Here is a 15,538-nt window from a genome sequence, read left to right on the forward strand (position 1 = left end):
TGAGAGCTGAGTTTGTCCATTTTCTTTAGAGGAACACAACTAAGTGTTGATGACAAACAGACATCATATTGGCAATGTATTTTCAAATGATTCCGAGAAAATATGCTTGAGGGACAGAAATAGTAAATTGGGTAGGGTGCTTACTTTACATGTGACCCATCCCAGTTTGATCCCTGACACCACATAGGGTCCCCTGAACCTACCAGGAGTAATCCATGAGTACAGAGCCACAAGTGAGCCCTGAGTACCACCAGGACTCACAACAAAAATAGAAAAGAAAAAAAATTAAAAATGTGTGAAACAATATAGCAGATCTGGGTAGAAGACGCCTGAGAGTTCTTTGTAGTTTTTATTGTAAAGCTGAAATTCTATCTAATAAATGACAGAGGAAAACGAGATCAGAGACTTAACCTTCTCTGAAGTTTTAGTGTGAACGATTAGCTTACTTAGGAAAACATGCCATTACAGACCCAAGCTTTCTTTGAGAAGACTTTCACTGGTGTACTGAAAAGGCCTCCCGTCAACTTTTAACCTGGGTAGGTGTGAGAAGTGAAAAGGAAGCTGTTAGCTAGCTGAGGCACACACCTCGAGTCCTGGGGGTATTGTGGGAATGAGGCCACACTGGAAGGACGAGAGGTATTACTCATGATTCCTGTCTGTGCAAGAGAAGATTCTGGTTTAAATTTCTGCCTGAAGAGGCAACCCAGTTCAGTGCAGGACTCCCCCTGCCCCTTTTCACTTGTGAATCATCTGGGATCGTTATGAAGCACTGATGTGTGGTCAGGGAGAGGTGCAAAGAGCAGGAATGCATGTTTTGTGTGACAGAGCCCTGGGCTGGCACCCCACCACATCACCACACAGTACCAGGAATTCCTCACCCACCCCTCCCCCCACCAAAAAACAAAAAGTATTATGTCTGTGAACTACAACCCTTGGTCTAGAATCAGGAAAGGGTAGGGAAGGGAGGATACTGATACCTAGGTTTGTCCTCAACTTACTAATTACGATGGAGCATGACCTTGGCACCGAAGTCCCTGAGGGGGGCCCAGCGTTCAGCACAAGCACGGTGCACGGGCTCCAGTTCAGATCCAGGCTGCGAGGTTGACAGGTGAGTAACCTTGGGCAAGATAAGTTACCCTAAGCCCTGGCTGGCTTCTCTAACTGTGAAGCAGAAAAAGAAATGTGTTCATAGCAGTAAACTTAAGCTCTGTACTTAGCATGGTGCTTAACACACGTTAGACACACGATGTGTCTTATTTTTGCTCAGAATTTTCATTTATAAACTAGAGGAATATAATCTTGCAGATCATTGAAGTAGAAATAATAAGGGTTCAACTTATTCACATGGCTGGGGTGCAGAGAGCCGTTTCCAACTAAGATCATTCTAGTCTTTTGCTGTCACTGTCCACACTGTCCTCCCGTCGTTCATCGATTTTTTGCTCGAGCGGGCCCAGTAACGTCTCCATTTTGAGACTTCTTGTTACTGTGTTTGGCATATCGAATACTTAAAGGGTACCTTGCCAGGCTTTGCAGTGCAGGCGAGACACTCTTGGTAGCTTGCCGGGCTCTCCAAGAGGGGCAGAGGAATTGAACCCGGCTTGGCTGGGCTGGCTGCACGCAAGGCAAACGCCCTACTGCTGTGCTATCGCTCCAGCCCAGTCTTGGGGGTGAAGGGTACACTTGGTGATGCTGAGGGGTTTAAGAAACGTTGTTATAGGAAGTTAGGAGCTCCTGGCAGCGAGCACAGAGGCCCCTGTGCATCCTCACTTATTCTTCCACGGACAACGCCGAATGTCAAGGTGCAGCGGGCCTGAGCATGCAGGTCTTCATGGGCCTGGAACTGATTCTGGCTGCGAGTCCCCAGAGGGTCTTTTACTGGTGGTTTTGGGGAAAGCTCTCTGTCAGAGAAAACCAGAGAAAAACGAGCTCCTTTCTTTGTGACTCCTTTGTTCTGTTCAGATATGCTTGGAATCCCTTTAACCTGCAGTTGAACCTGACGCTTAGAATTCAAGACCAGAGACATGAAAGCAGTATTGATAGCAATATCCAGTTGCTGAACACACCGATTCTGAAAGCTTCTCCAGCTTTTGGAGACAATAAACCTCTTGATTGGTGAAGCTAGTAGTGGTGTTTTATTTTCAATCTTTGTAGCTAATACTTCCTGATACAAAGGCTTCGTGCAGCGAGTTGTATTACTGTTAGTTTTCAGTTCCAAAATATTGGCTCATTTTCAATTTATACGCCTATACACCCCTCCCCCCCACTAGTCTTCGAGGTATTAGTACCATTATTACCATTCACAGTGTACTGAGAGAATTCAAGTTTAGAAAATGTAGGTCACACCATGGTAAATGATGTGTCTTCTAAGAGGAGTCACTAATGCCCTTCAGCAGAGGAATTCACCAGTAAGTGCACTAAGCAGGCTGACTTCAACAGGCAGTGAGCTGCTGTCCATGGCAAAACCTGAAATCAGAAAATCAGTCAGCCCCTTACTAGGCGGCGCAACCTCTCCCCCTTAGAGGGAATTTGGGTGTCAGCAGACAGTGCTATCCTAAGCTTCGGTTCTATTTACTTTTGAAGACCAGCAATTTGAAATTGAATGGTCACAACTGAAAGGCCACATTGAAACAAACTGAAAGGCAGCAATGGTTACAAATGTATCAGCTTGTGTTTGCGGAGGAAATCCGAGTGTAGTTTCTTAATGGCCCCATTTGCAATCCCTTTCCCTCAAACTTTCCAACACCTGTGAAGTATCCCTAGAAACACCTGATTCATTATTTTTGGCTGCTCCGAGGAGTTCATAAACCGCTTACGGTTGCCAATAGTTTTGTTGCCCCCACGTTCTATTCAGTTCCCCAAAGGTCAAGAAGCGAGGCTCTAAAATGCATTGGATTTTTGGAGAGGATTGATAAAATGGAATTAAGAAAACTTCAGATTCAGTTTTGGTGTTTCCCAAACATCTCACGCCTGCAGACCAGCACCTTTAAAAAAAACAATACTGGTTTTGGAGCCAGGCCTGCCAGGTCTCAGGGCTTCCTCCTGGCCCCCAGTGCTCAGGGATCGCTCCTGGCAGGCTCGGGGGGCCCCAGGAGGGGCCCGCGCTCACACCTGGCTGGGCCACACGCGAGGCCAGCCCCTTCCTGGCCACTCTCCAGGGGCGTTTTCGCCGGGCTGACCGCGGCGGCAGCTCCAGGCTTCGTCAAGGCCTCCTGGCGCGACGGCGCTGCCGCCCTTCCCTCGGGTCTCCGGGCGTCGGCTTGAGCTCCTCGTGGGGGCCCGACTCCACATCGGGCCACCAGCCCTGGTTTTTCCGTGCATTTCCTTTTTCCCCTTCCTCTCCCGCCTCCTCTGCTCGGCGGCGGCGCTCACGCACTGCAGGGTGCTCGCGTCCCGAGTCCTGCATCTGGGTCCCGGCCACGGTGCTCCGGGCTCGCTCCTGGCCCCAGGGGTCCCTCCGGGGGCGTCCGGGGCCGAGCCCGGGTCGGCCGCGCCGCTTGCGGGAGCCCCGAGGGACCAGCCAGGCGCTCGGCCGCGGCGTGACGGGGGGCGCTGGGCCTTCCCGGGGGACGCGGGTCCCCACGGGCGCCGGCCCACGCGCTCCGGGGCGCGGCGCGGGATGAGCCCGGGAGCGGCCCCGCCGCCCGCTTCGGCCGCGCGGCCCCAGCGGCCCCCGGCACTTCCGCTTCCCGCTCGGGCTCCGGCCACTTCCGGCGCCGGCGCCGCCGACTTCCGGCCGGCGCGGAGGGGCCGCGGGGAGCCGCCGCCCGGGGCCCCCGCGGCAGCCCGGGGCCGGGGGCGGGGAGCGGCCGGGGGCCGGGGCGCGGGAGGCGATGCGCGGCCGGCCGGGCCCGCCCCGCGGCCCCGCGGCCCCGCGTCCCGCGGCGGAACCCGGCCCGGCGGCGCGAGCGCCCGTTCCGGGAGCGGCCGGAAGCGGCGGCGCGGCGCGGCCGGAAGTCCCGCCCGCGCCGCCCCGAGGGAAGACGGTGAGCCGGAGGAGCCAGTCGGCGCGGCCAGCAGCAGCGTCCCGCCGGCGACCAGGTGAGCGCGGCCGCGGCCGGGGCGGGGGCGCGGGGGCGGGGGGCGGCCGGCGGCGGCGCGGGCCCGGGGGGCGGCGGCCCGGGGCCGGCGGGCGGGCGCGGCGGGGCGCCGGGGGCCCCGTCCGGGCGCCGCGCTCGGCCCCCCGCCCCCTCCCCCTCCCCCCGCCTCCGCCCCGCCCGCCCGGCCGCGCCCGCCGCCCGCCCCGCGCCGCCGCCGCCGCCGCCCCCCTGCGCCGCCTGCCGTTGGGGACGCGCGGGGCGGGCCCGGCCCCCGGGGGGCGTCGCGCCGCCCGCGCCCGCCGCCCGCCGCCCGCCGCCCGCCGCCCTGCGCGCGGGAGCCTCGGCCGGGGGGGGACGCGCCCGTCGCCAGCCCCGCGCCCGCCCGAGGAAGAAAGGCCGGCGCGGCCGGAGCGACGCCCCTCCAGGCCCCGGGGTGCCGGCGGCAGGGGCGGCGCCGCCCTCGGCGTCCCCCCGCGGTGTGTCCCCCTCCAGGAGGACGCGGGGGCCGCGCGGGTTCTGCTTGGGCCGCGCCCCCGGCTCCCTCCCGGGTCGCGGTCCCCGCCCGGGGGTCGGGGTGGCCGGACGCAGCGGCCCAGTTCGCGGGAGCGGGAGCCAGTCCGGCCGACCCGGGCCAGCGTGGCCGGCCACTCGGGGGGCGCTGTTGCCCTGCTCCCCCCCCGGCGCCCCGCACGGTCCTCCCGAGAGCAGAGCCAGGAGTCGCCCCCAGACGAGACCCGAGAAGGCCGGAACCCCGTCGGCTCACCGGCGATGCTCTCCACCTAACGGGCCCTGGGATTTTCCCAGGATGCAGCGGGCGCGGCCAGCCGCAGAGTGTCGGGCCCCTCCTGCCCCCTTCCTGGCCCCTGCTGCGGTCCCCGCCCGCGGGCGCCCGACAGCCTGTGTGTTAGGGGTCAGCTGCCGGGGCCAGCGCCTCCTCGGAGAACCGGGGGTGCGGGCGGCGCCGTTCCTGCCCCCAGTGCAGGCCGCGGTCTCTGCCTCCGAGTTGCACTTGGTTCTTGGTGGGAACCCAGATGAGCGATGCTCTGCCGATGGGGAGCGGGGAGACGGAAGAGGGTTTCTGACTCCCCTCTCCGAAACGCACTGTGCCGAGGATTTTCCTGCCAGAAAGCAGCTTGGAGCAGCAGTCGCTAGAAACGGAAATGGTCAGCCCCTTCCTTGGCCCAGCCTCGGGGGGTGAGGAGCTCCTCAAGGGACTGAGGGCGCAGACGGGAAAGGAACCGGTGGGCCAGAGAGACCTGGAGAGAATGGGGAGCTCGAGTTTCAGGCGGAGGGTCTCTGGTCGAGAGGGACCTTGGCCCATTTTAGAGTTTAAAGGAGCCTGGTGAGGTGGGAGGAAAGGTGAGGCTGGAAGAGTCCTTTGGAGAAATATTGTGGCATGGTGGCTTAGATTGGGCAGGTGGGCAGGGCCGTCACCCTTTTATTGCGGACATCACTGGCCTCTGAGTGAGGGAAAGGTGAGGTCATGTTTAGGACCTAGTGGAGCATGTAGAGATGTTGCCCAGAGGGTTTCATGTGTGGCTCATATCTGAGGCTCCTCTTGACTAGGCAGCTCTGAACCTGAAATTCAAAGCCATCAGCGCACATAGCAGTCTCTTCTTGCACACATCCTGCGCTTCTGTGTCTAGCGGAGTTCTTCTCTAGAATGTGGTAGGAGCCCTGCGTCCAAGTTAACAAATCACAAGCTTGGAAGATTACCAGTAGACATTTTGGGAATTTGATCCGCAGGGCACGGGCTAGAGCGATAGCACAGCAGGTAGGGTGTTTCCCTTGCATGCGGCCGACCTGGGGTTCGATTCCTCCGTCCCTCTTGGAGAGCCCGACAAGCTACTGAGAGTATCCCGCCCGCACGGCAGAGCCTGGCAAGCTACCCGTGATGTGTTTGATAAGCCAAAACCAGTAACAAGTCTCGCAATGGAGACGTTACTGGTGCCCGCTGGAGCAAGTCGATGAACAACGGGAGGACAGTGCAGGGTCTTGGCATTGAGAATGAGTGAGTTTGGGCAGTTTGGGGAGGAAGGAAAGGACAGTTTTGTGTCTGTAACAACTTACTGTGAGTACATATGTTTATGCAGCGATTCAGACTGATTTTTCTTGATTTCCTGGCGAGGAGTCCATATCTCCTCTACCTTTTTGTTCTGGAAAAGAAACTTCCATTCTTAGCGGCATTTTTTCTTGTATCAGAACATTTCCTTCCTGGCGATTCTAGAGGTAGATTACGATTATAATAGCTATCCACTTTGATCGATTTTCTGGTAATTCCATCTGCTTGGAATACGGCTGACAGTTGGTGCCAATGGGAGAAGAAAGGAATTGCAACCATCTTCAACGAACTGAAGCCTGGAATTTCTGTAATTTAGCTCTGGAATTTAACCACGTTGGGGTTGGTTGGTTGGTTTGTTTCTGGTGGTCTCTCAGGCGCTCAGGGGACCTGGGAATGATTTATTCCTGGAGACACTCAGGCAGCGAGGCGGGGTGCAGTGTGGGGCGAAGCTCAGGTGCTGCTTGATGGGGAAGGAAGGAGCCTCCGGCTCGCAGCTAGCGATGCTCGGAAGGCCGCGTGGTTCTGGGGGCCCCGCACGCTCCCTAATGCTGCACTGGCCTCCCAGCCCACCTGTCAGGTTCCTGAGGGCAGCCGTGGAAACGGGAGGTGTCCAAACACGGACTCCTCTCTACAAGGAGCAGCAAATGTGAGCGAGCAAGTTGAGTGGCACCCAACTCGGGCTGTTGTGTTGAGCTCTGAGTTGGAGGACACACGGTCAGTGTGCATGATCTGCTTAGAGAGAACCAAAATATACCGTTGAGGTATATTCTGTCTACTCAGAAGGAGCTCTGGCACGCTCCCCGTGGCGTGTTCGATATGCCAAACACAGTGACAACAAGGCTCACAATGGAGAGGTTACTGGTGCTCGCTCGAGCAAATGGATGAACAACGGGAGGACAGTGCCACAGTGCTACAGAAGAAACGCAGATTTCGGATAATAGCCAGCAAGGTCACACAGCTGTTGTAGAGCATTTAACCCGGGGATTTCAACCACGGCAGTCTGACTTTAGAGCCCCTTTTTAGCCCGAGACCATCCTCCATTCCACAACGTTCATTTCTTCATTGAACAGTTAAGCTTAAAAACATTCCTCTCACACCCCTGTAAGTTATTTGAGTGCAGTTAAGGGTGACTTAAACCAGTGTTTCCCAAGGTGTGTGATGCTGCCTTCCTGGGAGGGGTGCGGTTCGCTGAAAGCATCCAGGGGATGGTAGTAGCTTTTTTTTTTTTTAACCTAAAAATGGTAGGTTTCTAGGGGGCACTGAGTGTTTCTCTATTCCTCTCAGAGAAGGGGGAGGTAGGCCAAATAAGTTTGGGCACGTTTGATGTAAACATACCTAAACATACCCGTCTCGCCAACACCTTGTGTCTGCTGTGTCTGGGTGGCAGGCAGGGGGGCCTGTCCCAGGAAGGAGGCTGGGGGGGAGGGGGGGAGGACCCTTGGTGAAGTCAAGGGGGCCGCTTGGAAAGGGCTGGGAGGCCTTAGGAGACAGACCTGCTGTGGTAGGCAGGGGCTTTGGCGGGGGCAGTGATGCCCCCATGGATGCCCTCTCACATCGACTCACAGCCAGAGGGGAGTTTGCAGCCACTCACTGGGCTCACCTGGAGGGGTTCTTGAAGGCTTGCACGTGGAGATTCAACCTCATTTGGAGCCCCCTGGCGGGTTCAGATGCTTCCTGGAACGTCTCGGCTTTTGCCTACCAGGGGGTTATAGGTTTTGCGCAGACCTTGTCGCCAGGACCCTCGCTTGGCAAGGTCTGCTGAGAAGGGGGTGGGGCCGGAACCCTAACTCAGCGACCCTATAACTGACGTCCTTTGCAGCCGCCGCGGGCTTGAAGCTGTCTTCTGGGCCCTCGGGTTAGGGGTGCGGGCACTGCCTTATCCCTCTGAAGCTGCCTCCCAAGGAGCATTCTCGCCCAGGTCCCGGGGAGGCGAGCAGCTCGGGAGCTCGGGGCGCGGGGCTGCGCTGAGGCTCCAGTTCTCGCTCAGCCTGCCAGGCCCAGACGCATCACCGCGGGGCCATTTGGTGAATCAGTGGCACCTTGACCCTTGCTAGGTTACCAGGGGACAGGAGCCCCTCCGCTTACAGGGGTATTCTCCTGTGCCAGGCCAAAGTCACGTTACCCTGTCCCCAGCTGACTCTGGTGAGGAAGAGCGGGGTGGCGTCTAGCGAGGGCCGTGGGGCCTCCGGTCAGCCTTTCTGACTTGGCTGGTATTCGGTGAGGCCAGGACCTGAGTTTGGGTGCAGTCTCTGGCCATAGCTGTGTGACCGCAGCTGGCGCTCAACCTCCTGGCCACAGAGGCTTCATCTGAGCATCTGTGGGAATGTTTCCTGATGGAATGTGGGCAGAGCAGATAATGACGGGGTGGACACCCAGCCGGCCCTCAGCCAGACAGCAGTGCTGCATTCCGGTTTTGTCCCTCAGAGGTAGCAATCCTAGGACACCGAGAAAGGTCAAACTCCAGGGTCTCTCTGTGTACATGTTGCTACCATCCAAGTTACAAGATAACGTTGAAAAAAATTCTGTGAAAACAAATCTCAGCTGTGTACCTTTGGAAGGAACACGCTTCATTCTGTTCTATGCAGTGGGACACTTAGAGCCTCCTCTGTGTACACCGTTGCTCTGCCAGCCCCACGCCGCCCTTGTCTGAGCCGGAGCCAGTGCCCTGAGGAGAGACTGCCGGGAAGGGGCAGGCGGGCAGGGGCGGGCCTTGGACTTCTGGGTGCTTCCTCAGCTCAGCGTGTGCCTGGAAATCACAAATCACGCGGAATAGGTGGCACGCACTTTGAAGCTGGAGTGGGCCCTGTTTGCTGCTGGCACGTGGCCGCCCCTGGCGTGGTCACACGCTGGGGAGGCGGGGAGAGAACGCTGTTGTTCGTCCTCTTGTCACCAGACTTGGTCCCCACATGGAGACCTACCTGTCCTTCACGACCTCTTCTAACTTCACCATCTTCCAAAGACTCTCACCTCTAGGGAAGTGGAACCAGAGCTTCAGCATGTGAATTTTCGGGGACTACAGTCGGTCTGCAGTGGATGGGTCTCTCGGAGTCTCTGCTAGGTAGAACTCCTTCAGAATCAACCTGATCAAGAGCCAAGTCGGAAACTAAAATTAGAATTTAGATGGCTTTTGTTAAAGTCACCCAACACAATTTCTTTTTGAAAAATGACATTATTTTAGATGTGTTATATGATTCAGAGATCAGTTGATGAGGAAATTTCAGTCGTTTCATTTTGATGGGAGAGAAATGCAGCGAAAAGCCGTGATGCTCTTTTCACCTGTAGGCCTTACTCCTTCACAGGGTTATCAACTTTTATTTAGTTTTTTGGTTTTATTTATTTTATTTTATTTTTTAAAATTTATTAATTTATTGAATCACTGTGGGAAAAGTTACAAAGCTTTCAGGTTTAAGTCTCGGTCATGCAATCATCACACACATTTCCCTTCACCAGTACTTATTTTTCACCAAGAAGAACCCCAATATACCCCCCTCCCAACCCTCCCAATGCCTGTGAGGCAGATGAATTCTAGTTAACACTCTATCTACTTTGATTAGATTCATTGTTTCGACAAAAGATGCATTATTATTATGTACAGTTTACACCCCCAAATCAGACCTGTTGAAAAGACATTCTGAAATAATTTGTTTCTATACCTGGTTACAAGAATCAAATGATGACGTGCGGCTGCTGCGGCCGCGCGATTTTGGATTTCTGGTATTTTCCTTATTAAGCCTGGAAGTATTTCTGCCGAGAGTCAGATAATTGAGACTGGTTTCTGTGGCTCTAGAGCCATGGCTGTGCCGGAGAGCTGCTCGTGGGGGGCAACTCGTGACCTCGGTAGGGCGTGAAGGACGAGCCCGGAATGCCCCCCTTCCCATGAGTTTCAGTCGCCCCTGTCACGACCGGCTCATACCTGGCTTTCCAAAAAGCTCCGAGGCTTGGTTTTATTTTTGGGTTGCAACCAGTGATGCTCAGGACTCACTCCTGGCTCTGCACTCAGGGATCAGTCCTGCTGGTGCTGGGGGGATCGCATGGGGTGCCGGGGATCGAACCTGATTGTCCACGTGTAAGGCCGGCGCCCTACCTGCTGTACTGTCACTCTGGCCACGGGTCGTCACTTTTTAGAGCGTATGGGCACCTGTGTGGATTGTGTCCGTGATCTGTTCCAGTTCCCTCACTGTCAGGTGAGGAGGCTGAACCCCACAGGAAGGAAGCGGCTCCTGCAGGCCAAGGCTTCTGTCAGGGAAGGGGTGGGGGCCGGGCCCTGCTTGCTAGCTGCTGCATTGCCGTCCGCGGGCTGCCAGTTGACCTTTCTCCTCAGTTCCTGGGTGATGTGGAGGCAGCCAGCTCTGAGCTGGCGGGAGCGCCCTGGGCTTCCGAATGCGCCCAGGAGGAGCTCAGGCCACCCGTCCGGTCCCCGTGAAGCCAGTCTCACCGTCCCTGGTACTCGAGGGTCAGGCCCCTCCGTTCTGTGTCACACAGCCATGCCCAGCGACATGCGATTATGACTAGGAAAGGAGTACTACTCAGAGTTATTCTGGTACTTCTAAGGATAGTTTTGGGAGCTGGTCGTAGAAATCATAATTGTTGGCCCGTGAAGGGGAGACTCTTCGAGACCTCTCAGTCATTTCGACATTCGCATTGAAAAGGGTGTCAAGTTTAATTGCAGTGAGTATAAAAGTGAAAAACCATCCTTTTGTGTCTCTGTTTTTCTGTTACTTTGCATCCTAAAAGATTTCGAAATCCATCAGGTTGCACAGTTGCACTCTCAGTGAGTTTAATGAGAGAATAAAGGTCAGTTAGGTCAGTTGTGGAAGATTGTATATCTGGAGAGACTCTAGTACCCTGGGGAGGGTTATTCCAGCCTCTGGATCCTGTGACCCCCTTAGCTCCTTCCTTCCTTTGACCCCCTTGGAATGCCCTGGGAACCCAGAGGGGACCAGATTGTGCCTGGCTGAGAAATCCTGCTTAGATGACCTCAATTACACACTCATTTTTTTTTTCATCATCCTGTTATTCGTCGATTGCCTCGAGCAGGCCCCAGTAACGTCTCTTTCATCCTAGCCCTGAGATTATATTCAAGGCTCTTTAGGAGAATGAGACCCATCATTGTTACTGGTATTTGGCATTTAATGCCAAATTACACACTATTATTGAAAAATTAAATTTTATTTCAGTTTATTTTTTAACTCTTTTTGGGCTTGGGCTACACCCGGCAGTTCTTCGGGGTTATTCTTGGCTCTGCACTTAGGAATTACTCCAGGCAGTGCTCAGGGGACCATATGAAATATGGGTGATCAAACCTGGGTCAGTTGGGTACAAGGCAGGTGCAAGACAAGGCAGATGACCCACACTGTTATTGCTCTGACCCCAGAATTTATTTCAGTTTAAACCTTTTTTTTTTTTTTTTTTTTTTTGCTTTCTGGGTCACATCCGGCGATGCACAGGTGTTATTCCTGGCTCTGCACTCAGGAATTACTCCTGACGGTGCCCAGGGGACCATATGGGATTCTGGGAATTGAACCTGGGTCAGCCGTGTGCAAGGCAAACGTCCTACCCTCTGTGCTATCACTCCAGCTCCAGTTTAAATGTTTTTTGTAATTACTGGAATTTTTGTTTTTAGTACCATTGTGCTATCGCTCCAGCCCCTGGAGCTGGAGCGATAGCACAGTGGGTAGGGTGTTTGCCTTGAAAGGCTGACCCGACCCGAGTTCGATTCCTCCACCCCTCTCGGAGAGCCCGGCAAGCTACCGAGCGTATCTCACCCGCACGGCAGAGCCTGGCAAGCTCCCCGTGATGTATTCGATATGCCAGACACAGTCACAACAAGTCTCCAATGGAGACGTTACTGGGCCTGCTCGAGAAAATCGATGAACAACTGGAGGACAGTACCATTGTAGGAGGGACTTGCATACTTTTACATTAGAATAATTGGGTGATACCTTCCTGTCTTTGAATCTTACTGACATGTGTTAAAAAAAAAACTTGTTACTTCTAAATAAGTTTTTAATTATTTAGAAAATAAGTTTATAATTTTTAGAAAAAAATTGTAAAAATACCTTTGTTGACATCTTATGTAGTCATAGTAATATTATTGAAAACAGTCAATTGATGAAATTATTTTGAAGACTTTGAGTTTCCTCTTTGATGTCTTTTCTGCTCTGGAATTCGTCTAATTTGTGCTACATTTCTTACCATTTTCCTTAGAGCATTTTTGGGAGAAGATGGATCTGCTTGAGTTCATCACAAGCATTTGCTCTTGAGTCCTTGCTGCATGTCCACTTCTGGTCCCTAGAGCTTGGTAGACCATGCAGATGAACTTATTGGACATGGACTGTATACACGCACTCATTATTTTAATTTGGAAAGTGTGTATGCCTTTAGCCTCCCAGTCAGAGGAACTTGTAAAATACGTACCTGATCTGCTTCTCCCCAGGGTCCTCGCTCCCTGGAGGGAGGGCGCAGCACTCTCTCTTTGCTTAGCGGTGACGACTTGGTACTTGGCACAGAGGAGGCACGTGATAAATTCTAAGGGATATTACATTTTGTTAACTGTTTTATACACTATCGGACTGCTGTGAATGTATTTCCACATTAGCACAGCTATACACTTCTCAGCATTTTAGAAGTGGATATGCCACTTGGACCTCTTTCTTTCTTTCTTTCTTTCTTTCTTTCTTTCTTTCTTCCCCTCCTCCCTCCTTCCCTCCCTCTCTTCCTTCCTTTGTTTCTTTCATCACTGTGAGATACACAGTCACAAGGTTGTTGTTCGTGACTGGGTTTCAGTCGTGTTCCAGTTCATGAGCATGACTGAGAGGATGGGTACAGTGTTCCAGTACCCATCTTTTCACCAGTCTACATTTCCCACCACCACACCCTTCCCACCTGCTCCCCTCCCTGCCCCAGCCTGCCTCTACTTCCCCCCACCCCTTCCTCTTCCCTTCTGAGAAGTTATCCTGTATATCCTTCATCTACTATCAGCACTCAGTTCTGGTCCAGAGTGGTCACCTCACCTTTTTTCTTAACCCATTCTACATTGGTGGATAGTATCTTATTTCAAGTTTAGCCTCTTACAAGGATTTTCATGGTGAATAACCCTTCACACATTGTTCTAGTTTTTTCCTTTATATAAGTTCTGTAAAGAGTCATTGATAGCTAAAAGAAGGAACATTGGAAAGCTTTTATTGCGTATTGTAAAGGTACTCTAGAACGGTTACAGAGTTACCCCAGTCACTACTGCTGAGAATGGCGGTTTCCCCACACGTCCCCCAGTGCTCAGCATTTTTTTTTTCTTTTTGGGTCACACCTGGTGATGCACAGGAGTTACTCTTGGTTCATGCACTCAGGAATTACTCCTGGAGGTGCTTGGTGGACCATATGGGATGCTGGGAATCGAACCTGGGTTGGCCACGTGTAAGGCGAATGCCCTACCCGCTGTGCTATTGTTCCAGCCCCTCAGCATTCTTTTTAAGAATAAGACTCAATTGAGATGTGGAGATGGCTGCTGTATTTTAAAGGACTCTTCCTAAAGGGTCACGATCACGATCATCCTGTTGTTCGTCGATTGCCTTGAGCAGGCCCCAGTAATATCTCCTTCGTCCTAGCCCTGAGATTTTTTTTTTCCCTTTATTGTATTTTATTTTTTTTTAAAGTTGTAGATTTACAATTTTTTGTGCTTTGGCTTCAATTATACAATGATCGGATACCCATCCCTCCACCAGTGCCCCTTTTCCACCACCATGGATAATATCCCTCCCACCCCCATCCCCCCATCCCCCCTGTCTCTGTGGCAGGGCAATCCCCTGTGTTCTCTCTCTCCTTTTGGGTGTTGTGGTCTGCAAAAGAGGCATTGAGTGGCAAACATGTTCAGTCCATAGTCTACTTTCGACATGCATCTCCCCTCCTGGGAGGATCCTCCAAACACCCTTTATTTGGTGCTCCCTTCTCTATCTGAACTGCCCTTTCCTCTAGGATACCCGGCTGGCCTCTAAGTTATGGAGTAATCCTCCTGGTGCTGATCTCAGCTATTCTTGGGTATTAATCTCATATTTTGTTACTTTATATCCCCCAGATGAATGCAATCTTTCTATGTCTATCCCTCTCTTTCTGACTCATTTCGCTTAGCATGATACTTTCCATATTGTACCACTTGTATGTAAATTTCATGACTTCATCTTTTCTAAGAGCTACATAGTACTCCATTGTGTAGATGTACCAAAGTTTCTTTAACCAGTCATCTGTTCTTGGGCATTCAGGTTTCTTCCAGTTTCTGGCTATTGTAAAGAGTGCTGCAATGAACAAACAAGTGCAGATGTCACTTCGACTACACATTTTTGCCTCTCTGGGATATATTCCCAGGAGTGGTATTGCTGGGTCAAATGGGAGCTCAATTTCTAATTTTTTGAGAATCGTCCATACTGTTTTCCAGAAAGCCCTGAGATTTTTTAAAAAGTGCCATATTCAAGGCTCTTTCAGGGTTAGGAGAATGAGACCCATTCTTGTTACTGATATTTGGCATATTGGGTACGCCACGGGGAGTTTGCCAGACTCTGCCCTGTGGGCAGGTTACATTGGTAGCCTGCCAGGTTATCCAAAGCAAGAACGAGATAGTAAGATGTCGCATGGCCATTTGTGGCCGTGCACTTCCGGGAACTGGCTTTTATAGTCTCTGGGTCTTGGCCATTGATGGGAGTACCTGGTGCGGGGTGTGGGGGGGCAGTTGGTGGGTGTGACCCCCGCCTACTGGAATTTGGAGGATCTGGGTGGAGGATGCTCAGCCCCGATTTGAGCAGGCTTGGAGATCTCAGCCCCGGGACCCACGTGCCTTTGTTCCTCTGCTGGTACCTTCATGTGTGCGGAGAGTGGTCTCAGCATGGTGGTGGCTGGTTCTGGAGGTCTTCAGCTGCCGGAGCCCTGGTCGGGGAGGGGAGGGAAACTCAACCCGCTCCCCTCCAAGGGGCCCCGGCGAGGACAGCCAGGCGCGGGGTCAGGAGACTCTGCCTAAAGGGTGTTGGGATTTATTAGTTTGCTGTCACTGTCACGGTCCTCTCATTGTTCTCGATTTGCTCGAGCGGGCCCAGTAACGTCTCCATTGTGACAGTTGTTACTACTGTGTTTGGCATATCGAATACGTCACGGGGAGCTTGCCAGGCTTTGCCGTGCGGGTGAGATACTCTCGGTAGCTTGCCGGGCTCTCCGAGAGGGGCGGAGGACTCGAACTCGGGTCAGCCATGTTGGCTGCATGCAAGGCAAACGCCCTGCACACTGTGCTCTAGCTCCAGCCCATTAGTTTGCTAATTATTAAAATTTTATAATTTATTATTTATAATTGAATTATTGGGCTGGAGCAATAGCACAGTGGTAGGGCATTTGCCTTGCACACGGCCGACCTGGTCGGCCCAGGTTTGATTCCTCCGCCCCTCTAGGAGAGCCCGGCAAG

The sequence above is a fragment of the Sorex fumeus genome, unplaced genomic scaffold (assembly GCF_029834395.1).
Source record: "Sorex fumeus unplaced genomic scaffold, SorFum_2.1 ptg000092l, whole genome shotgun sequence".
NCBI classification, from domain to species: domain Eukaryota; kingdom Metazoa; phylum Chordata; class Mammalia; order Eulipotyphla; family Soricidae; genus Sorex; species Sorex fumeus.